At 37.8% G+C, this 25,841-nt stretch overlaps 1 long non-coding RNA gene across 1 annotated transcript in view; it reads right to left on the bottom strand.

Moving 5' to 3' along the window:
* The window catches only part of LOC133078832 (uncharacterized), a 174,367-nt gene that overhangs the window by 1,360 nt on the left and 147,166 nt on the right, over positions 1 to 25,841 (bottom strand). The window contains exons 3-4 of the long non-coding RNA XR_009697950.1: positions 8,876 to 9,022; positions 841 to 1,002 (exon numbers count right to left, since the gene is read on the bottom strand). This is a non-coding gene — a long non-coding RNA (uncharacterized LOC133078832). The remainder of the gene's footprint in view (positions 1 to 840; positions 1,003 to 8,875; positions 9,023 to 25,841) is intronic.

The following is a 25,841-nucleotide window of genomic DNA, read 5'->3' as shown; positions in this document are numbered from 1 at the left end:
GATCCTCACAGATTATTTTTGGTTGGGGAGTTGAAACTTTTTAAAGGCATATAATTCTAGTTACCTATGTCTGTTAGCCTTGTACATTTATTTTTTATTTATCCTTCCTTTGGTTTTTCTTTTCACCCTTTTTTTTCCCCTCCTTGTTTGGTAGATGCTTCAAATATTCTTTTCCTAAACTAAAGCATTTGTTTCGGTTTGTGTAATTGGGCTGTGTGCTTTTCTTTTCTATAAAAGTTTTTGGTTAGGGGTTTGGTTTCTGTGTTTTTGTTTTGTTTTCTTTCCTCTCTCAGAAAAAGAAATTTCATGCTTTAAATAAAATCCAAAGACACACCCTTTCACTGCTGAGGCAGAAAAAAGGGAAAGGGTTCTTGTTACTTGAGAATTTGTTTCTGATTTAAATAAACAAGACTTAGTTTAATAAAAGAAAGAGTAAAACAGAAGATTCCCAGGTTGTTATGTGCTTCTTCTGCAAGCAGAGAGGCAGCTGTTAAAGACAATTCCATATACCAAAAGACACACTTTTTACTTCAAAGTTTTGTCCTTGTGTTAGGCAGTCTGAGCAGCGAGTGATCCAGAGCGCAGCCAACAAAGAAGCAGATAGCAATGTACGTACAGAGAGCAAAAAAGGAACTGTGTGTGAGGCACTTGTGTTTATGTTAATATCCGTATTCCTGTAACACAACACAACGCAACATACACCCTTTCTCATCTTAAAAAAGCGGTCTGAACTTTGAAAGGAAACCTTTGTGCTGCTATAACGTAGATTTTGGAGACAAATAGATGCTTTGCTGTTTCACCTTCATAACCAAACATCAACAGAAAAAAATCTCCCCTTACCCCGAAAGTGTGAAATCCTTCTCCCCTTCATTCTCTTCCTTATGTTTCAAAAGGGAACTTTGAAGACTGTGAATGCAGGTTCCATCTGGTCACCTTTCGGGCTTCTTCCCCGGTGCTGAAGCCACTCATCGACTTTGCAAAAAGACTGGAGCATTCCAAGATCTGAAAATGAATTTCTTTTTTTTCTCTTTTTCTTTTTTAGCCGGGACTATTTTATTTTTATGAATTTGTTTTTAGTTTAATGAAAGAGTAGATCCTGAACTGTTGTATATATTTCTAACTAGGCTGACTGATGCACAGTGCAAATTCCTTTTTTAATTGTTTTTTTTTTTTTAAGTAGAAATACTAAAGAATACCATCTAACTATTCATACCAGTATCCAGTCGTAGCATAAGGTGTCAAAAAACAAGTACGCAAAACATTTGCTGTTTTAACAAGCTATTTCTTTTAACAAGAATTCTTGTATTTCTCCCTGTGTTTGAGATGAACATTTTTAAATTTTGAAGTTGTACAGTTTTTTGTTTTCCATTATTTTATCTTGTTTGTAACTCTATGAAATATATATATATATATTTTTTGCCATTTAACTGTTGTATGTTACTCTGTGTCTGTATCATATAGAAAAAAAAATTGTTTGTTTTTGGTTCTCTATGTGATACCAATTAACAATTTAACACTAGTTTTACCTGTCAAATTCTGCTAGGTCTTTTCTGAAAACTTTGTTTTTAAAAATGGTAACTGTTTGGTAATAGTGCAATTTCTATCCCTTTCCCTCCCCCCCTCAAGTTCATTTCCTTGTAATTTTGCCACCCCTCCCCAAAGTTTTTTTTCCTTTTTCCTTTCTTTTCTTTTTTTTTTTTTTTTGAGCTACCATGCCATCCTCCCTCTGTGAGGCAGAGTGACTGTCAGTGTTTTTGTTATGCCATGCCTCGACCTGTGGGTGTGTTCGGCAATAGCAAGGTGGTTGCGTAGACTGACTAAGCATGCTTCCACCCACCAGTGTTCCTCAGTGGGGTTATGTGAGTGTTTCAACCTGGAGTGGGTTGCACACTTAATGCTTTCCTCTACGAGTATACCGCCCACATATACGTTCATTCAAAAAAAAAAATTCTTCTCAGCATTAACCTAGAAGTAGCAAAGCAGTCGGTGATGGTGAAGCTTAGAGGTCAAACATGAGCTAGTTAGATGTCTGTGGGCTGGCATCCACCATGGCTGTGACCAGTATCATTTACAAAGCATGAATTCACTACAATGCTCAACTGTTTAGATCGGTCCCACTCGGAGAATTTACCCCTGTCTGCTGCATAGTCCATAGCTGAATAGGATATCTCAAATCACTGTTTGAATTAGTTCTTCACCTCCATTGATACTTCATATTTTTGGTTGGTTATTTTTTTTTCTGAATCTCCACAGTGTGGGTTGGTGCCAGACACCATTCAGTCATAGCACCAAATGGGCCCACAGAATGGGAGTTATTTCCTCCATCCTCCAAAAAGAAACAAGAAGGAAACACATACACACACCTACACGTGCACGCGCGCGCACACACACACACACACACACACACGGAAAAGTTTAAGTCTAGGAAGTTTTATTTTTAATTAAAAGCTATTTAAAGAGATGAATGTGGCCAAAGTTTTACACAATTGAAAATAAGGTAACACAGACAGCACATGTTTAAACCTGAGTTTATCAGGCATGGCAGGAAGTTGCAGGAGAGAGAGGCAGAGACCCAAGCCAGTGCACTTGATGTTCATGGACATATTTTTTTTAAATAATAAATTAAATTAAAACATTTTAAATAGAAGCATAAATTGAGTTGGTTGTTTGTTGGCGCTGAGATACTGCCCACTGTGAAACAAAGCTTTGACTAGTTTTTTTGTTTGTTTACTTTCTTCGGAGGGGAGGGGGGCAAGTTTGGGTAGGAAAGAAAGCATACATGAACGTGACCCTGAGGTGAAGAGGTATATGAACAGCCTTTGCAATGTACAAAAAAACAAAAAAACAACAAAAAAAAAACAAAAAAAAAATAGAGCAAGTGAAACCAAAAATGATGTTCTTGGTGTTTTTCTATAATGTAGTCTTGTTAGCTTTTTTGTTACTGTAACAATGCTGATCTCGAACTGTACCAAAATACATGGAGACTAACAGAACCACATGGAACTTTCAAACTGAAAAAATTTGTCACAAAAACTTTGTTGTCATAGTTAAGTTGATTGTAGATGGTAATTGAATATACTCCTTTGAAAATATTTCATCAAGTATGTTTCCTGCTCATTGTGATACATTAAAAAAAATATGAGCAAAAGTTCTTGTCTCTGTCACCAGAGTTTGTGTGTGCATGTGTGAGAAAGAGGTTGATGGCTGGCAAGGTGTAAGTCTGAACAGTATCCTGAGGTTGTGTGGCCAGGGACACTTATTCTGAGGTACACAAGCTCTTTGGTAATTCTAAGTGTCCTTGTATCTCCTGGCACTCATGAAAGTGCAGGAAGTTTTGGTGATGGTGCTGACTAGCTTATTTCTTTGAGAAGGGTAAGCCTGAGAGCTTGGATGATATTTGGCCCCAAAGAGCCCTAATAGCATTTCTACTTTTAATTCAAATGTTTATATGAGAATTTTAGATACCTGGGACAACCACAAGCAAGGAAGTTTTGCTGATGATGAGGAAAGAGGTAAGTTTAACTTCTCTGAAATGGGAATTAGATCCAGTGTTTATGACGGAAGGATATGAAAGGTGAGTTGAATTAAATGGATGATTGACTACATTTACCTTTCCTAGCAAAGGATTTTTTAAACCCCTGTTAGAGCAGAATTTGAGATAAGAACAGTCTTCAAAACAGTAATAGCATTAGTAATTCCTATATACAAGAGGCAACTTGGTCCTCTTATCAAAAACCCTCCCTTACAGCAGAAAATGCATGACATTCATTAATAGGAGTACATTCAAGATCAGGCCCAAAGGCCTTCCATTCATCTCTAATTTATAGCCAAAGCCCATAAATAATTTACACAACTCTAGCAGTAGGCCTGGATGGCACTGCAAGCTAGCTGTGTTCTTGCAAGGTCTGCAGCATCTGCCCTCAGCCAACAGGGGTCTTTTCTACCCCAGGAGTTGAGCTCTGAAACCCTCTTCTATTGGCTTAGACAGCCATTGTCCACCAAGTCTTTTTTCTTAGTTCCTGCAGCAGGCATTCAAGAAGCAGCAGTGACCCTATTAACTCAACATTTCAAAGAATTCTACAACTGGTACAGGCATTACTAGAGCTCAGAAAGGAAAAGTTGGTTCCCTCACTGGTAGCTGGAACCTCTATGCCAAACAAGTAGTATCACTGTCCCTAATGAAACCCTGCTCTTTCCCCAGGCATTGCACCTTTCTTTTGGGTGTTCCTGCAGAAGCAGATGGCTTCTACCTCAATGTGTTTTCTTGGCACACAGTTATGTCACTGATCTTTCTTCTGACCCCATGAAAAGGTACAGTATGATAAAAATTGTTCAGACCCAAAGCCACATCTGCCTTTCTAGGCTATAATTATTTTAGGGTCTGGCAGGATCACACTGAAATGTTTTAAATGGAACTAGTTTTGCAGCAAGGTTTTGCTGATTCAGCTCTTTGGAGGAAGGTGACTACAATTCAAATTTTTCTTAAGATAAATTTTTAACAAGAAAATAAGCACCTAAATTACATCGAGAGAGGGCTGGGTAAGGGACTCTTTCTGTTACTGAAAAAGCTTTATACTAAAGGGGAAAGAAGTCTTCCAGTCTGGCTTCAATACCATGTTCATGTGGATATTAGTCTCCTTGGAATTAATAGTCTTCCCCCCCTGGAAAATGTGAAACGGCAACATCTTAGTACAGCTGGCTGATATGTGTTAGTCGGGTAGCTGCTTCTAATTTTGATTTAAAGAAATGTCTGTAGTGCCTAGCTCCTGTTATAGACTAATGACCTTACAAATCTCACTTTTAACAAGTTTTGACTTTAAGTTACAAGAGCACAAGCAGTTTAAGAGTCAAGCTGAAGGATGAGAAGTTTGCACCTGCTGCTCTGCTCTGCAGCCTTAATTACAGGAGGACAGATGTGCTTGCTCAGTCTCTGTACATTTCTGCTGGGGGGTGGACCAGCCAAGGCTCTAGCAAAACTTGCAAAATTAGTGCTCTCAGGGCCATTAAAATAGACAAAGCTTTCCATTACCTTTATTTCATAGCAAAGATGGTGGGTATTTCCCTTCCTCCCTCCATTCCCTCCTCCCTCCTTTCCTTCCTTCCTTCCTTCCTTCGTCCCTTCTTCCTTTCTTTCCTCTCCTCCTTCCCTCTTTCATTCTTTTCTTAACTAGAGGCATATATTTTTTAAATGTCTTATCATTTAGCTTAGATTCCTCTCAAGCTATCTTCTCGAGTTTTTCAATTCCAGATGCAAAAATAAATTTGTTCTTTATCCTTTATGATTGCTTAATTTCTTATCTATATGGAACAAAGAGACTGTTTAATCCAATTTAGGGATCCCTTATTAATATAAGAATGAAGGGCTTCCCTGGCGGCGCAGTGGTTGAGAATCTGCCTGCCAATGCAGGGGACACAGGTTCGAGCCCTGGTCTGGGAGGATCCCACATGCCGCGGGATGCCACAACTACTGAGCCTGCGCGTCTGGAGCCTGTGCTCCGCAACAAGAGAGGCTGCAATGGTGAGAGGCCCGCGCACCGCGATGAAGAGTGGCCCCCGCTTGCCGCAACTAGAGAAAGCCCTCGCACAGAAACGAAGACCCAACACAGCCATAAATAAATAAATAAATAAATAAAATTAAAAAAAAAAAAAAGAATGAAAGCTTTCAGATGAACTGTTTTACTCTTGGGGCAAGATCCCTTGGCCTGAGAAATGAGTGCTAAGAAACAACAAAGAGTAGCAAGTGACAAAGGCATCAGCAGACATTCTCTGCCTCCATAACACCAGAAGCTGCTTTGGACACTCACTCTGCCTTGCCTTCCTATGCTCAATACACTGCTCTTGCCAAAAGCCCCCTTACGCATTGCTGCTGTCTCTTGGACCCCCTCTGTAATGCTTTCTATTGGCTTGACACTTAAAATATTTTGTGAAGTTTTGTAAAATTACTTCTTGCTGCTCAAAATGATCCATAAAGTAGGCAGAGTGGGTAACATTGATCCCAGGTGGTCAGGAGAGTGAGGTAATGAGTGAGGGGAGAAGACACTGACCATGCGTTCAGCCTCTGTCCAGTGTTCCTTCTCCTCACACAGCATTAGGAGAGTGGTCGAGAGAGTGGGCTCGAGTCAGACTGACGGGGCTCCACCACTGTAACTTGGATTGCATTATTACTCCCAGTGTAACATGAGGATAAGGGTACCTGCTTCGTAGGTTTCTTGTAAAGATTAAATAAGTTAATATCTGTAAAATGTTTCAAACACTGCCTGGTACATACTGAGTGCTGAATACCTGTTGCTCCTATTATTGTCAGTATTAACTCTCCACTTCTTTGCTGTAGGTCCCTTGTAATTGCAGCTTTTTTCTTTATAATTAATTAATTATTTTTTGGCTGCGTTGGGTCTTCGTTGCTGTGCGTGGGCTTTCTCTAGTTGCGGTGAGCGGGGGCTACTCTTCGTTGTGCGCAGGCTTCTCATTGCAGTGGCTTCTCTTGTTACGGAGCATGGGCTCTAGGCACACGGGCTTCAGTAGTTGTGGCACGTGGGCTCAGTAGTTGTGGCTTGTGGTCTCCAGAGTGCAGGCTCGGTAGTTGTGGCACACGGGCTTAGTTGCTCTGCAGCATGTGGGATCTTCCTGGATCAGGGCTCAAACCTGTGTCCCCTGCATTGGTAGGCGGATTCTTAACCACTGCGCCACCAGGAAAGTCCAGGAATCACAGCTTTCTAACCCTTGCTTTACTTCACAGAGGGTTTGGGGACTGCAGTTATATAAGTCAGTCCCATCAAGCCTTTGCCATATGTTTATAGCTGTTGTTTCCCTCTCTGTACATATCTCAGAGGGTGTAGAGATTTTTCAGGGTGTTTCTGCTCATGAGTTGTACAAGAGGACTGTACTGAGTCTGTGCTTCAGTCTTCTTATGTCCAACTTCTAGTGATTAATTTGGTCAGAGGAAAGGATGGCTTATAGTTTGCTTTTGTTTGCAAGAATAGACATTCCTGCCTCACCATGCCTTGGCAGGTGAGCACTTAAATGTCTGGGTTTACAGAATAGAGTAAATGGAATAGCTTGTGACAATCTGCTCACTGCCACTGCCTGTTTTGAGGTGGTTTGAATACACAGGTTGGGAGCAGCAGTATCTAAAATGAGACTGTGAGAGTGAATGAATTGTACATGAAACAAAATTGAAAGAGGAAATCACCAAAGGAATGCAGCAAGAGGATCTTTTTACCCCAAAACACAGGAAGAGCTTTTAAAAATACTATTATTCTAGTAACCTGCAAAATAAACATCAGGAAGAGGCATGGGAACAACTGAGTAAAAACTACATTAGCCCAGAGAAAAGGCTTGAGTATAGCCTCTGCCTATATGAACTCATCAGTGACACAGGCTTTAGGAAGCTATGGCTCTGTGAACTTTCTCCATTTTTAATCAGAAACAGTAATGGTGCTGGCAATAAGATTGCTGATACTGGTATGAGAGGGCTGGTAAAGGCTATGCAGTATGACTGGAGTCATTTTTCCTTTTCTCTGAGGATAATAACATATAAATGAAGCTTTGGCATATTGCCTGTAGATAGGATATTATCATACAGCATCTGCCTTTGATTTCTTTGTTATATGGTTCTAAGTTTGATGTTGTTTGAATAGTTTTCAAAGTCTGATTTGTATTCAGCTAAACTTGTTTCTTTCAGTAGTGTAAAGACGTTGCTCCACTGTTCTCTCATTCGAATTGTTTCCAATAAGAACTCTGCTGCCATCCTTATTTTTTAATGTACTTTTTTCCTCTTTTAAGATTTTTTCTCTTTATCACAAGTTTTATCACATGTTATGATGTGCCTTGGTGTAGTTTCATTTATGTTTCTTGTGTTTGGGATTTGTGGAGCTTCATGGATCTGTGAGGTACTACTTTTTGTCAAAATCAGAAATTCTTCAACCATTATTTCTTCAAATCTTTTTTTTTTCTTTTTCTGTCTGCTTCACTCCTTCTCCCCTTCACCTTCAGGGATTCCAATTATATATGTATTAGACCATTTTAAGTTAACTCATAGCTTACTGATGCTCTGGTTTGGTGAGGTTTCTTTTTCGGAGGCAGGGCACTCTTTACTCTGTGTGCTTCTTTTTTTTTTTTTTTTTTTGGTAGCCCGTACGGGGAATGAATGTGCTACATTTTTGACCTTCCATGTCTCTACTTAATTTTTGAACATATCACATACAGTTAAAATAACTGCTTTACTGTCATCCTCTGCTAATCTATGTAAGTTCTAAGTTGGTTTGATTATTTTCCTCATTATGAATTGTGTTTTCTTGCCTCTTTAGAAGTCTAGTAATCTTTGATTGGATACCAGTTATTGTGAATTTTACCTTGTTGAGTGCTGGATATTTTTGTATTCCTATAAATTTCCAGTTTATTCTGGGATGTGCTTAAGCTACTTAAAAACAGTTTGATCCCTTCATATCTTATTTTTAAGTTTTGTTGGGCAGGACCAGCACACTAACCAAGGGCTAATTGTTCCCCATTACTGAAGAAGGAAACTTCTGAGAACTCTACTCAAATGTTCCATGAACTTTTTCTGACCCTGTATGTGCATCAGGTGCTGTTCCCTCTTACCTTTTGGGCTGGTTCTTTCTCAGCCTCAAGTAGTTTCCTAACATGCATGCACTGGTCAGCACTTTTGTGAATAATCATGGAGGACCCTGTGAAGATCTCCAGAGGTCTCTCTTCTCTGATACTCTGTCCTGCAAATTCTAGCTGCCTTGCTTTCCCCAGACTCACCTTTATCTCCTCAGCTCAGGGAGTCTGCTGGATTCCACCTAGGTTCCTCACCCTAAGTTGTAACCTGGAAACTCTCTTTAAGGCAGTAGGGTGGGATAATCAAAGGGCTTACCTTATTTGTTTCTCATCTCTCAGGGATCACTGTTCTTCACTGTGTGGTGTCCAGTGTCTCAAGAACCATTCTTTAATATATTTTGTCTTGTCTTTTTAGTTATTTCAGCTGGGAAAGGTACATCTGGTCTCTATTGCTCCATCTCAGCTGAAAGTAGAAGTCAAATATAGTTTTTAGATATATATGGTAAGAGTCCTGCATACCTTTCTAAGTTGCTACCTATGCTTATGAAATTTCCCAAAAGGTGTGAATTAACTTAGGACTCTGATTTCCCCAACAGACTTCCCTGAACATGACGGATGCTGACTCACTCTTAGGATCAAAGTTTGAAACTGCTTCATCCTTTTGCTTAATCACAGTGATGAGCAGTGAAAGAAATGTAGGTAAATGCATAATTCTGGCCACTTTTTGCCTTGCCATAATGCCACATAGAGTGGAAAAACCAGTTGTTAGGTTTTTAAGTTGTCAGCCCATGAAGCAGAGGTATGACTGACAGTAAAACACTATTTCAGCTCTTCCCCCTTGATATAAGGGTTATCACTATTCATAAAGGTAATTCAAGTAAAAAAAAAAAACACTTTTATTTCAATGACATCCTTCACACAGATCATTTTTCAGGCTAACTAAATGTGGCTCAAGGAAATCCATTAACTTGGAAGTGTGGTTCTTACTCTGAGATGAATTCATTGCACTCAAAGGGCTTACCTTATAACTAACACAGAAGAATGCTAAAAATCTGGCCTCAGCAGACACTAGTCATTCTTGTGAAAGTCAACTTATATTTGTTTGTTATGTTTATTATTTTGGCAGAAATTTGATCCTACTTAAATTGGTCATATAATAATACCTCCATGATAAGTGAAAAACTTAAGTGTTAACTCATTACCTGCTTTCAAAACTCTCAAGATTTGTTCCAGGGTACCCTTCCCACTATGCTTATCTGCAGATAATCTGCTCCACTAACACCAGTCTACCTTCCAAACACACCCTGTACTTTTCCCTCTATATTTAAAGCCTTAACTAATGTCATTCACTAGATGACATCTATCTCATCACATCTGTCCAGTCCCTTTTCTGAAAAGATCAATGAAACTAAAAGCTGGTTCTTTAAGAAGATAAACAAAATTCATAAACCTTTAGCCAGACTCATCAAGAAAAGAAGGGAGAGGACTCAGATCAATAAGATTAGAATGGAAAAGGAGAAATTACAATGGACACCACAGAAATACACAGGATCATAAGAGACTGCTACAAGCAACTATATGCCAATAAAATGGACAACCTAGAAGAAATGGACAAATTCTTAGAAAGGTACAATCTTCCAAGACTGAACCAGGAAGAAAGAGAAAATATGAACAAACCATTCACAAGCACTGAAATTGAAACTGTGATTTAAAAACTCCCAACAAACAAAAGGTCCAGGACCCAATGGCTTCACAGGTGAATTCTATCAAACATTTAGAGAAGAGTTAACACCTATCCTTCTGAAACTCTTCCAAAAATTGCAGAGGAAGGAACACTCCCAAACTGAATCTATGAGGCCACCATCACCCTCATAACCAAAACCAAAGATACCACAAAAAAAAAGAAAGAAAATTATAGGCCAATATCACTGATGAACATACACACAAAAATCCTCAACAAAATACTAGCAAACCGAATCCAACAATACATTAAAAGGATCATACCCCATGATCAAGTGGGATTTACCCAAGGGATGCAAGGATTCCTCAATATCTGCAAATCAGTGTGATACAGCACGTTAACAAATTGAAGAAGAAAAACCACATGATCATCTTAGTAGATGCAGAAAAAGCTTTTGACAAAATTCGACACCAATTTATGATAAAAACTCTCCAGAAAGTGGGTATAGAGAGAATCTACCTCAAAATAATAAAGGCCATATATGACAAACCCACAGCTAATATCATACTCAACAGCGAAAAGCTGAAAGCATTCCCTCAAAGATGAGGAACAAGACAGGGATGCACATGCTTGCCACTTTCATTCAACATAGTTTTGGAAGTCCTTGCCATGGCAATCAGAGAAGAAAATGAAATAGAAGGAATCCAAACTGGAAAAGAAGAAGTAAAACTGTCATTGTTGGCAGATGACATGATACTATACTATATAGAAAATCCTAAAGATGCTACCAGAAACTACTAGAGCTCATCAGTGAATTCGGTAAGGTTGCAGGATACAAAATTAATACACAGATATCTCTTGCCTCACTATACACCACCAACAAAAGATCATAAAGACAAATTAAGAAAACAATCCCATTTACCATTGCATCAAAAAGAATAAAATACCTAGGAATAAACCTACCTAAGGAGGCAAAAGACCTGTACTCTGAAAACTGTAAGATAAGAAATGGATGACACCAAAAGATGAAGAGATATACCATGTTCTTGAATTGCAAGAATCAATACTGTCAAAATGACTATACTACTCAAGGCAATCTACAGATTCAATGCAATCTTTATTAAATTACCAATGGCATTTTTCACGGAACTAGAACAAAAGGATTTAAAAATTTGTATGGAAACACAAAAGATCTCGAATAGCCAAAGCAATCTTGAGAAAGAAAAATACAGCTGGAGGAATCAGGCTCCCTGGCTTCAGACTATACTACAAAGCTACAGTCATCAAAACAGTATGGTACTGGCACAAAAACAGAAATATACATCAATGGAACAGGATAAAAAGCCCAGAAATAAAACCACACACCTATGGTCAATTAATCTATTACAAAGGAGGCCAGAATGTGCAATGGAGAAAAGACAGTCTCTTCAATAAGTGGTGCTGGGAAAACTGGACAGCTACATGTAAAAGAATGAAACTAGAACATTCTCTAACACCATACACAATAATAAACTCAAAGTGGATTAAAGACCTAAATGTAAATTGGACACTATAAAACTCTTAGAGGAAAACATAGGTAGAACACTCTTTGACATAAATCGCAGGAAGATCTTTTCTGACCCACCTCCTAGAGTGATGAAAATAAAACCAAAAATAAACAAAAGGGACCTAATTAAACTTAAAAGGTTCTGCACAGTGAAAGAAGCCATAAGCAAACGAGAAGACAAGACACAGAATGCTAGAAAATATTTGCAGATGAAGTGACTGACAAGGGATTTATTTCCAAAATATACAAATAGCTCACACAGCTCTATGTCAAAAAACCAAACAACCTAAACAGAAAATGGGCAGAAGCTCTAAATAGACATTTCTCCAAAGAAGACACACAGATGGCCAAAAAGCACATGAAAAGATGCTCAACATCAGTATCAGAGAAATGCAAATCAAAACTACAAAGAGGTATCACCTCACACTGGTCAGAGTGGCCATCATCAAGAAGTCTACAAACAATAAATGCTGGAGAGGGTGTGGAGAAAAGGGAGCCTTCCTATATTGTTAGTGAGAATGTAAATTGGTACAACCATTATGGAGAAAAGTATGGAGGTTCCTTAAAAACCTAAAAATAGAACTACCATATGATCCAGCAATCCCACTCCTGGGCATATATCTGGAGAAAACTATAAGTAGAAATGATATATGCACCTCAATGCTTATTGCAGCATTATTTACAATAGCCAAGACATGGAAGCAACCTAAATGTCCATCGACAGAGGAATGGATAAAGAAGATGTGGTACATATATACAATGGAATATTACTCAGCCATAAAAAAGAATGAAATAATGCCATTCGTAGCAACATGATTGGACCTAGAGGTTATCATGCTAAGTCAGTCAGAGAAAGACAAATATCATAGGACATCACTCATATGTGGAATCTAATTTTTAAAAATGATACAAATGAACTTATTTATGAAACAGAAACAGACTTTCAGATATCAAAAACAAAGTTACCAAAGGGGAAATGTGGGGGGAGGGTAAAATCAGGAGTTTGGGATTAACACACACACACTACTATATATAAGACAGATAATCAACAAGGACTCACTGTATATCACAGGGAACCCTACTCAATATTCTGTGATAACCTATATGAGAAAAGAATCTGAAAAAGAATGTGTATATGTATAACTGAATCACTTTGCCTTACACCTGAAACTAACACAACATTGTAAATCAACTATACTCCAATAAAATTTTTTAAAAAATTGGTGCAGCCACTATGGAAAACAGTATAGAAGTTCCTCAAAAAATTGAAAATATAACTACCATATGATTCAGCAATTCCAGTTCTAGGTATTTATCCAAAGGAAGTGAAATCACTATCTCAAAAAGATATCTGCACCCCATATTCACTGCAACATTATTTACAATAGCCAAGACATGAAAACAATCTAAATGTCCATCAATGGATGAATGGATAGCGAAAATGTTATGTATATATACGATGGAATATTATTCAGCTATAAGAAAGAAGGAAATCCTGCTATTTGCAACAACATGGATGGTAACCTTTAGGGCATTATACTAAGTAAAATAAGTCAAAGAAGGACAAATATCATAAGATCCTACTTATATGTGGAATCAAAAAACCAAACTTAAAGATATAGCAAACAGATTGGTGGTTGCTAGAGGCTGGGGGAGTGGGTGAAATGAGTGAAGGTGGTCAAAAGGTACAATCTTCCAGTTAGAAGACAATTAAGTCCCAGGCGTGTAATGTATAGCATGGTGACTATAGTTCTGTTAACAATACTGTATTGTAAATTTTAAAATTGCTAAGATAGTAGATCTTAAAAGTTCTTACACAAGACAAAAAACTGTAACAATGCGTGGTAATGGATTTTAACTAAACTTACCTTGGCAGTCATTCTGCAATATACCCATATATGAAATCATTATGTTGCACACCTAAAACTAACGTTATATGTCAATTACTTCTTAATAATAACAATAAATAAATGAATACTGATCGTATAAAAAATAGCTGTGTAGGTTTTTAAAATACATAGAATTTAAATACACAACATAAAAGGAATCCAAATCGGAAAAGAAGAAGTAAAGCTGTCACTGTTTGCAGATGACATGATACTATACATAGAGAATCCAAAAGATGCTACCAGAAAACTACTAGAGCTAATCAATGAATTTGGTAAAGTAGCAGGATACAAAATTAATGCACAGAAATCTCTTGCATTCCTGTATACTAATGATGAAAAATCTGAAAGTGAAATTAAGAAAACACTCCCGTTTACCATTGCAACAAAAAGAATAAAATATCTAGGAATAAACCTACCTAAGGAGACAAAAGACCTGTATGCAGAAAATTATAGGACACTGATGAAAGAAATTAAAGAGGATACAAATAGATGGAGAGATATACCATGTTCTTGGATTGGAAGAATCAACATTGTGAAAATGACTCTGCTACCCAAAGCAATCTACAGATTCAATGCAATCCCTATCAAACTACCACTGGCATTTTTCACAGAACTAGAACAACAAATTTCACAATTTGTATGGAAACACAAAAGACCCCGAATAGCCAAAGCAATCTTGAGAACGAAAAATGGAGCTGGAGGAATCAGGCTCCCTGACTTCAGACAATATTACAAAGCTACAGTAATCAAGACAGTTTGGTACTGGCACAAAAACAGAAATATAGATCAATGGAACAGGATAGAAAGCCCAGAGATAAGCCCACGCACATATGGTCACCTTATCTTTGATAAAGGAGGCAAGCATATACAGTGGAGAAAAGACAGCCTCTTCAATAAGTGGTGCTGGGAAAATTGGACAGGTACATGTAATAGTATGAAATTAGAACACTCCCTGACACCATACACAAAAATAAACTCAAAATGGATTAAAGACCTAAGTGTAAGGCCAGACACTATCAAACTCTTAGAGGAAAACATAGGCAGAACACTCTATGACATAAATCACAGCAAGATCCTTTTGACCCAGGTCCTAGAGAAATGGAAATAAAAACACAAATAAACAAATGGAACCTAATGAAACTTCAAAGCTTTTGCACAGCAAAGGAAACCATAAACAAGACCAAAAGACAACCCTCAGAATGGGAGAAAATATTTGCAAATGAAGCAACTGACAAAGGATTAATCTCCAAGATTTACAAGCAGCTCATGCAGCTCAATAACAAAAAAACAAACAACCCAATGCAAAAATGGGCAGAAGACCTAAAGAGACATTTCTCCAAAGAAGATATACAGATTGCCAACAGACACATGAAAGAATGCTCAACATCATTAATCATTAGAGAAATGCAAATCAAAACTACAATGAGGTATCATCTCACACCGGTCAGAATGGCCATCATCAAAAAATCTAGAAACAATAAATGCTGGAGAGGGTGTGGAGAAAAGGGAACACTCTTGCACTGTTGGTGGGAATGTAAATTGATACAGCCACTATGGAGAACAGTATGGAGGTTCCTTAAAAAACTAAAAATAGAACTACCATATGACCCAGCAATCCCACTACTGGGCATATACCCTGAGAAAACCATAATTCAGAAAGAGTCATGTACCAAAATATTCATTGCAGCTCTGTTTACAATAGCCAGGACATGGAAGCAACCTAGGTGTCCATCATCGGATGAATGGATAAAGAAGATGTGGCACATATATACAATGGAATATTACTCAGCCATAAAAAGAAATGAAATGGAGGTGTTTGTAATGAGGTGGATGGAGTTAGAGTCTGTCATACAGAGTGAAGTAAGTCAGAAAGAGAAAAACAAATACAGTATGCTAACACATATATATGGAATCTAAGGAAAAAAAAAAAATTAAAAAAAAAAAAAAAAAAGGTCATGAAGAACCTAGTGGCAAGATGGGAATAAAGACACAGACCTACTAGAGAATGGACTTGAGGATATGGGGAGGGGGAGGGGTGAGATGTGACAGGGTGAGAGAGTGTCATGGACATATATACACTACCAAATGTAAAATAGATAGCTAGTGGGAAGCAGCCGCATAGCACAGGGAGATCAGCTCGGTGCTTTGTGACCACCTAGAGGGGTGGGATAGGGAGGGTGGGAGGGAGGGAGATGCAAGAGGGAAGAGATATGGGAACATATGTATATGTATAACTGATTCACTTTGTTATAAAGCAGAAGCTAACACACCATTGTAAAGCAATTATACTTCAATAAAGATGTTTAAAAAAAAAAATACACAACATTAGCACTTAGGTCAGAAGAGGGTAAATGGAGTTAAAATCCTTTATACTTCTTGTATTGTCCATGAAGCAAGTGAAAGTACTGATCCCCATTAAGCTTTTGTGTGTGAAGAATGATGGTTTTAATTTCTTTTTCCCCCCCCACACACACACTGTATTTTATTTTTACAAGAGATAAATAGACTGACACCAAGCATTGTACATGGATGACCACAACAAAAGCAACAATGATTGCAATTACCAAACATGAAACACACTCATACTATGTCATAATATTGACATTCAGTCCAGTAATCCTCCACTGTAACAGCTCCTTTACTTTGCAGTGAAAATTGATTTGTATATTCTTTGCCTCTGAGTCCTTGTGGGATTTTTTTTTTTTAACTCAAACAGAAAGTCATAAAAATTATACTCATCCTCATCAGTTCACTCAGTCCCATGTAATTAATTTTTTTTTCATCTTGATCTTTTGTTAGCACTTTTATGTGTTCATCAGTTTTTCATTAGAGTTCTGAAAATGCTTATTCATTCAGTTCAGCAGTACAGTCAGTTACCAGAAACCTGTACTTGTCAGAGTCTTTTCCATGAATTTCTTGAAGATGAAACCCTTTTATAGGAACATATTTGCAAAAGCATCAGAGTACACCCAGAACTGTCTGTAAATGACAAAAGACTTAAAAATGACCACGGTTGAAGATTTGATGAAAGTTCATAATAATGCAGTTGACAAGAAAATTAGTTATTTCTGAGATATACATTTTAAAGTAATAACTAGGATTATGACTTATAACATTATACCAGAACATATAAGATTTTTAGAAATTTCATGTAATGTCTGAAACATTTATATTAACATATTTCCATACAAATAACCCAATGAAAGTTTAGTGTTAGTTGTTTTGTTTGTTTTTTTATACTGCAGGTTCTTATTAGTCATCAATTTTATACACATCAATGTATACATGTCAATCCCAATCGCCCAATTCAGCACACCACCATCCCCACCCCACTGCAGTTTTCCCCCCTTGGTGTCCATATGTCTGTTCTCTACATCTGTGTCTCAACTTCTGCCCTGCAAACCGGCTCATCTGTACCATTTTTCTAGGTTCCACATACATGCGTTAATATACGATATTTGTTTTTCTCTTTCTGACTTACTTCACTCTGTATGACAGTCTCTAGATCCATCCACGTCTCTACAAATGACCCAATTTTGTTCCTTTTTATGGCTGAGTAATATTCCATTGTATATGAGTACCACATCTTCTGTACCCATTCGTCTGTCGGTGGGCATTTAGGTTGCTTCCATGACCTGGCTATTGTAAATAGTGCTGCAATGAACACTGGGGTGCATGTGTCTTTTTGAATTATGGTTTTCTCTGGGTACATGCCCAGTAGTGGGATTGCTGGATCATATGGTAATTCTTTTTTTAGTTTTTTTAAGGAACCTCCATACTGTTCTCCATAGTGGCTGTATCAATTTACATTCCCACCAACAGTGCAAGAGGGTTCCCTTTTCTCCACACGCCCTCTAGCATTTGTTGTTTGTAGATTTTCTGATGATGCCCATTCTAACCAGTGTGAGGTGATACCTCATTTTACTTTTCATTTGCATTTCTCTATTAGTGATGTTGAGCAGCTTTTCATGTGCTTCTTGGCCATCTGTATGTCTTCTTTGGAGAAATGTCTATTTAGGTCTTCTGACCATTTTTGGATTGGGTTTTTTTTTTTATATTGAGCTGCATGTGTTGTTTATATATTTTGGAGATTAATCCTTTGTCCGTTGATTCGTTTGCAAATATTTTCTCCCATTCTGAGGGTTGTCTTTTGGTCTTGTTTATGGTTTCCTTTGCTGTGCAAAAGCTTTGAAGTTTCATTAGGTTCCATTTGTTTATTTTTGTTTTTATTTCCATTACTCTAGGAGGTGGATCAAAAAAGATCTTGCTGTGATTTATGTCAAAGAGTGTTCTTCCTATGTTTTCCTCTAAGAGTTTTATAGTGTCCAGTCTTACATTTAGGTATCTAATCCATTTTGAGTTTATTTTTGTGTATGGTATTAGGGAGTATTCTAATTTCATTCTTTTACATGTAGCTGTCCAGTTTTCCCAGCACCACTTATTGAAGAGACTGTCTTTCCTCCATTGTATATCTTTGCCTCCTTTGTCATAGATTAGTTGACCATAGGTGCGTGGGTTTATCTCTGGGCTTTCTATCTTGTTCCATTGATCTATGTTTCTGTTTTTGTGCCAGTACCATATTGTCTTGATTACTGTAGGTTTGTAGTATAGGTTGAAGTCAGAGTGTCTGATTCCTCCAGCTCCGTTTTTTTCCCTCAAGACTGCTTTGGCTATTCGGGGTCTTTTGTGTCTCCATACAAATTTTAAGAAGATTTGTTCTAGCTCCGTAAAAAATGCCATTGGTAATTTGATAGGGATTGCATTGAATCTGTAGATTGCTTTGGGTAGTATAGTCATTTTCACAATGTTGATTCTTCCAATCCAAGAACATGGTATATCTCTCCCTCTGTTGGTATCATCTTTAATTCCTTTCATCAGTGTCTTATAGTTTTCTGCATACAGGTCTTTGGTCTCCCTAGGTAGGTTTATTCCTAGGTATTTTATTCTTTTTGTTGCAATGGTAAATGGGAGTGTTTCCATAATTTCTCTTTCAGATTTTTCATCATTAGTGTATAGGAATGCAAGAGATTTCTGTGCATTAATTTTGTATCCTGCAACTTTACCATATTCATTAATTAGCTCTAGCAGTTTTCTGGTGGCAGTTTTAGGGTTCTCTATGTATAGTATCATGTCATCTGCAAACAGTGACAGTTTTACTTCTTCTTTTCCAATTTGTATTCCTTTTATTTCTTTTTCTTCGCTGATTGCCGTGGCTAGGACTTCCAGAACTATGCTGAATAACAGTGGTGAGAGTGGACATCCTTGTCTTGTTCCTGATCTTAGAGGAAATGCTTTCAGTTTTTCACCGTTGAGAATGATATTTGCTGTGGGTTTGTCATATATGGCCTTTATTATGTTGAGGTAGGTTCCCTCTATGCCCACTTTCTGGAGAGTTTTTATCATAAATGGGTGTTGAATTTTGTCAAAAGCTTTTTCTGCATCTATTGAGATGATCATATGGTTTTTATTCTTCAATTTGTTAATATGGTGTATCACATTGATTGATTTGCGTATATTGAAGAATCCTTGCATCCCTGGGATAAATCCCACTTGATCGTGGTGTATGATCCTTTTGATGTGTTGTTGGATTCTGTTTGCTAGTATTTTGTTGAGGATTTTTGCATCTATATTCATCAGTGATGTTGGTCTGTAATTTTCTTTTTTTGTAGTGTCTTTGTCTGGTTTTGGTATCAGGGTGATGGTGGCCTCATAGAATGAGTTTGGGAGTGTTCCTTCCTCTGCAATTCTTTGGAAGAGTTTGAGAAGGATGGGTGTTAGCTCTTCTCTAAATGTTTGATAGAATTCACCTGTGAAGCCATCTGGTCCTGGACTTTTGTTTGTTGGAAGATTTTTAATCACAGTTTCAATTTCATTACTTGTGATTGGTCTGTTCATATTTTCTATTTCTTCCTGGTTCAGTCTTGGAAGGTTATACCTTTCTAAGAATTTGTCCATTTCTTCCAGGTTGTCCATTTTATTGGCATAAAGTTGCTTGTAGTAGTCTATTAGGATGCTTTGTATTTCTGCGGTGTCTGTTGTAACTTCTCCTTTTTCATTTCTGATTTTATTGATTTGAGTCCTCTCCCTCTTTTTCTTGATGAGTCTGGCTAATGGCTTATCAATTTTGTTTATCTTCTCAAAGAACCAGCTTTTAGTTTTATTGATCTTTGCTATTGTTTTCTTTGTTTCTATTTCATTTATTTCCGCTCTGATCTTTATGATTTCTTTCCTTCTGCTAACTTTGGGTTTTGTTTGTTCTTCTTTCTCCAGTTTCTTTAGGTGTAAGGTTACATTGTTTACTTGAGATTTTTCTTGTTTCTCTAGGTAGGCTTGCATAGCTATAAACTTCCCTCTTAGAACTGCTTTTGCTGCATCCCATAGGTTTTGGGTTGTCGTGTTTTCATTGTCATTTGTCTCTAGGTATTTTTTGATTTCCTCTTTGATTTCTTCAGTGATCTCTTGGTTATTTAGTAACGTATTGTTTAGCCTCCATGTGTTTGTGTTTTTTACGTTTTTTCCCCTGTAATTCATTTCTAATCTCATAGCGTTGTGGTCAGAAAAGATGCTTGATATGATTTCAATTTTCTTAAATTTACTGAGGCTTGATTTGTGACCCAGGATGTGATCTGTCCTGGAGAATGTTCCGTGCGCACTTGAGAAGAACGTGTAATCTGCTGTTTTTGGATGGAATGTCCTATAAATATCAATTAAATCTATCTGGTCTATTGTGTCATTTAAAGCTTCTGTTTCCTTATTTATTTTCATTTTGGATGATCTGTCCATTGGTGTTAGTGAGGTGTTAAAGTCCCCCACTATTATTGTGTTACTGTCAATTTCCTCTTTTATAGCTGTTAGCAGCTGCCTTATGTAATGAGGTGCTCCTATGTTGGGCACATATATATTTATAATTGTTATATCTTCTTCTTGGATTGATCCCTTGATCATTATGTAGTGTCCTTCCTTGTCTCTTGTAACATTCTTTATTTTAAAGTCTATTTTATCTGATATGAGTATAGCTACTCCAGCTTTCTTTTGATTTCCATTTTCATGGAATATCTTTTTCCATCCCCTCACTTTCAGTCTGTATGTGTCCCTAGGTCTAAAGTGGGTCTCTTGTAGACAGCATATATATGGGTCTTGTTTTTGTATCCATTCAGCAAGCCTGTGTCTTTTGGCTGGAGCATTTAATCCATTCACGTTTAAGGTAATTATCGATATGTATGTTCCTATGACCATTTTCTTAATTGTTTTGGGTTTGTTTTTGTAGGTCCTTTTCTTCTCTTGTGTTTCCCACTTAGAGAAGTTCCTTTAGCATTTGTTGTAGAGCTGGTTTGGTGGTGCTGAATTCTCTTAGCTTTTGCTTGTCTGTAAAGCTTTTGATTTCTCCATCAAATCTAAATGAGATCCTTGCCTGGTAGAGTAATCTTGGTTGTAGGTTCTTCCCTTTCATCACTTTAAGTATATCATGCCACTCCCTTCTGGCTTGTAGTTTCTGCTGAGAAATCAGCGTTAACCTTATGGGAGTTCCATTGTATGTTATTTGTTGTTTTTCCCTTGCTGCTTTCAATAATTTTTCTTTGTCTTTAATTTTTGCCACTTTGATTACTATGTGTCTCGGCGTGCTTCTCCTTGGGTTTATCCTGTATGGGACTCTCTGTGCTTCCTGGACTTGGGTGGCTATTTCCTTTCCCATGTTAGGGAAGTTTTCGACTATAATCTCTTCAAATATTTTCTCTGGTCCTTTCTCTCTCTCTTCTCCTTCTGGGACCCCTATAATGCGAATGTTGTTGCGTTTAATGTTGTCCCAGAGGTCTCTTAGGCTGTCTTCATTTCTTTTCATTCTTTTTTCTTTAGTCTGTTCCGCAGCAGTGAATTCCACCATTCTGTCTTCCAGGTCACTTATCCGTTCTTCTGCCTCAGTTATTCTGCTATTGATTCCTTCTAGTGTAGTTTTCATTTCAGTTATTGTATTGGTCATCTCTGTTTGTTTGTTCTTTAATTCTTCTAGGTCTTTGTTAATCATTTCTTGCATCTTCTCAACCTTTGCCTCCATTCTTATTCCGAGGTCCTGGATCATCTTCACTATCATTATTCTTAATTCTTTTTCTGGAAGGTTTCCTATCTCCACTTCATTTAGTTGTTTTTCTGGGGTTTTTTCTTGTTCCTCCATCTGGTATATAGCCCTCTGCCTTTTCATCTTGTCTATCTTTCTGTAAATGTGGTTTTTGTTCCACAGGCTGCAGGATTGTAGTTTTTATTGCTTCTGCTGTCTGCCCTCTGGTGGTTGAGGCTATCTAAGAGGCTTGATGGGAGGCTCTGGTGGTGGGTAGAGCTGACTGTTGCTGTGGCGGTCAGAGCTCCATAAAACTTTAATCCACTTGACTGTTGATGGGTGGGGCTGGGTTCCCTCCCTGTTGGTTGTTTTGCCTGAGGCAACCCAACACTGGAGCCTACCTGGGCTCTTTGGTGGGGCTAATGACAGACTCTGGGAGGGCTCACGCCAAGGAGTACTTCCCAGAACCTCAGCTGCCAGTGTCCTTGTCCCCACGGTGAAACAGAGCCAGCCCCCGCCTCTGCAGAAGACCCTCCAACACTAGCAGTTATGTCTGGTTCAGTCTCCCCCAGGGTCACTGCTCCTTCCCCTGGGTCCCGATGCACACACTATTTTGTGTACGCCCTCCAAGAGTGGGGTCTCTGTTTCCCCCAGTCCTGTCGAAGTCCTGCAATCAATTCCCACTAGGCTTCAAAGTCTGATTCTCTATGAATTCCTCCTCCCGTTGCCGGACCCACAGGTTGGGAAGCCTGACGTGGGGCTCAGAACGTTCACTCCAGTGGGTGGACTTCTGTGGTATAAGTGTTCGCCAGTCTGTGAGTCACCCACCCAGCAGTTATGGGATTTGATTTTACTCTGATTGCACCCCTCCTACCGTCTCACTGTGGCTTCTCCTCTGTCCTTGGACATGGGGTATCCTCCTTGGTGAAGTCCAGTGTCTTCCTGTCGATGATTGTCCAGCAGCCAGTTGTGATTCTGCTGTTCTCGCAAGAGGGAGTGAGAGCATGTCCTTTTACTCCGCCATCTTGGTTAATCCCCCTCGGTTTTAATTTCTTTTTTTAAGTTTCATGTATTTATGCATTTGTAGTCAATATTCAAAATATGACACAGGAAGAGCTGAATGTTCAATCAGTTCAATAAATGGTCTATAAATTGAGAAGGCATTCTTGCCATAGAGGAGAAATCAGCATTCAGAAAGAGAAACAAACATTTAAGTTTTTAATTTTCATAACTTCATTAGCAAAATAAAATACACCCACTAGCCAAACCTGAAACTCTAGTGCCTTAAAAAAAAAAATCCTTGAGCACTACAGACTTATTTTTAAGTCAGATCTACTGAGGTATAATCTACACACAGTAAAAATCATCCTTTTTAGGTGTACAGTTTTATGAGTTTTGACAAATGTATATGTTGGATCACCACCACCAAAATCAACATATAGGATATTTCCATTACCCCTGAAAAGTTCTCTCCTTTGTTGTCAGTCCTCTCCCAATCCCCATCTCAAGCACCACTGATCTGTTTTCTTTCCCTATAGCTTTACCTTTTAGAGAAGAATACAATATAAACAGAAGTATACAGTAGGTAGCCTTTTGTGTCTGGTTTCTTTCACTAAAGGATAAGGCTCTGGAGATCCATCTATGTTGTTAAATGTGTCAACAGTTCCTTTTTTTTCATGGAATAGTGTTCCACTGTGTGGCTATACCATGATTTAGTTACCCATTCACCAGCTGGTGGATATTTGGGTCTTTTCCAGTTTGGGACAATTTTTAATAAAGCTGCCATAAACATTCATGTGCAGATCTTTGTATGGACATATGTTTTATTTTCTCTTGAGTAAATATCTAGGCATGGGATTGCTGGGTTATATGATAAATGTAAAATATAACTTTATAAGAAGATACCTCTGGTAGACAGACTCTAAGATACCCGCAATTATCCCAGCCTCCTAGTATTTATGCCCTGTGTAATACGATTCCCTTGAGTGTAGGTGGAACCTGCTTCTAACCAATAGAATACAGCAAAAGTGATAGGATGTCACTTCCATGATTATATTACATAAAATTTTAACTTCCGTCTTGCTAGCAGACTTCCTCTATTTATTCTCTTTCTTCTTGGTTCTGATGAAGTAAGATGTCATATGAATTAGCCCATTAGCAAGAAACTGAGGGCAACCAACAGCCAACAATGAACTAAGGCTCTCAATCTGATGGCCCATAAGGAACTAAATCCTGCCAACAACCACATGAGTTTGAAATCAGATCTTTCCCCATTTGAGCCTCAGATGAGACTCCAAGCATGAATGACACCTTGACTGCAGTCTTGTTAGAGACCCTAAACAGAGGACTCAGTAAAGCTCAGCCCGGCATCTTGAGTCATAGAAACTCTGATATCACACGTGTGTTGTTTTAAACAGCTAAGTGTACATAATTTATGTGGCAATTGATAATTAATACACTGCCGGTTTTCTAAAATGATAATACCAATTTACATTCCCATCAGCAATGGGAGTTCCACTTGCTTTGCACACCCACTAGTACTTGGTAGTGTCAGTTTTTCTAAATTACAACCATTCTAAAATGTGTGAACTGGTATCTCACTGCAATTTTGTGCTTCCCTTATGACTAATAACTTGGACTGTCTATTCATGTGCTTATTTGCCATCCATCTTTTTATTTTACTAACATTGTATTTTGAAGACCAGAGCTTTAAATTTCAAGACAATTTGTCAATTTTTCTTCTGTGGTATGTACTTTCTGTGATCCAAGAAATCTGTGCTAATCTAAGGTCACTTTAGACTTTTAAAGACTTTCTCCTACATCTTCTTCTAGAAGTCTTAGAATTTTAGATTTTACATTTAAATCTATGATTCATTCTGAGTTATTACTTTTGTATAGTACGTGAAGCATGGGTTTTGGGGTTCTATTTTTTTTTTTTTTTTTTTTTTTGCATATAGATGTCGAATTGTTCCAGTACCATTTGTTGGAAAGACTATCATTCCTCCATTGAATTACCTTTGCATCTTTGTTGAAAATCAATTGACCATATATGTGTGGTACTATTTCTGGACTCTATTCTGTATCATTGATCTCTATATCTATCCAGATCGACACTGCATTGTCTTGATTACTATAGCGTCTTAGTAAGTCTTGAGATCAGGTACTGTAAGTCCTCTAGCTTTGTTCTTCTTTTTCAAAATTGTCAATTCCCTCTAATTTGATGTATATGATTCAATATCATACCCATCAAAAACTCAATAGGCTGTATTGTAGTCAATTCAATAAGCTAATTCTAAAATTTATATTGTGTTATGGTCTAAATCTTTGTCTCCCCCCAAAATTCATAAGTGGAAAACCTAATGTCCAAGGTGGTGGTATTAGCCAGTGGGGGTCTTTGGGAAGTGATTAGGTCATAAGAGCAGAGCCCTCATGAATTGGATTAGTACCCTTATAAAAGAGGCCCCAGAGGGCTAGTTCACTCATTTGCCACATGTGGATACAACAAGAAGTCTGCAACCTGGAAGAGGGCCCTCACCTGACCGTGGTGGCCTCCTGATCTTGGACTTCTAGCATCTAGAACTGGGAGAAATAAATTTCTGTTTGTAAGCTACCCAGTCTGTGGTATTTTGTTATAGCAGTCTGAACAGACTAAGACATGGAAATACAAAAGACCAAAAAGAACCATAACACTCTTGAAGAATAAACACGTAGAATATCTTGTTCTATCAGATATAAAGGCTTGTAATAGAGCTACAGTAATTAAAACAGTGTGAATAGATGCATAGATGGACAAACAGAACATAGAATAGAGAGCCCAGAAATAGACCCACACATATATGGATACTTAACTTATGACAACATTCAGAGCAGTAGGGTAACAATGGTCCTTTCAATAAAAGGTACTAGAAAAACTGGGTATCCATGGGTGAAAAAATATGAAACTGGACCCCTCTGTAGCATCATTTTCTACAGATGGATTATAGACCTAAAATCTCTTTCAGCAAAACAATACAAAATTTTTAGAGGATAATATAGAAGAATATTTTCATGAACTTGGGGTAGGATGGAGATTTCTTTTTAAAAAATCATTTATGAGAAAGGGAGATGCTGATA

The sequence above is a fragment of the Eubalaena glacialis genome, chromosome 18 (genome assembly GCF_028564815.1).
Source record: "Eubalaena glacialis isolate mEubGla1 chromosome 18, mEubGla1.1.hap2.+ XY, whole genome shotgun sequence".
Lineage (NCBI taxonomy): Eukaryota > Metazoa > Chordata > Mammalia > Artiodactyla > Balaenidae > Eubalaena > Eubalaena glacialis.
This window is presented reverse-complemented; position numbering and strand designations above follow the sequence as displayed.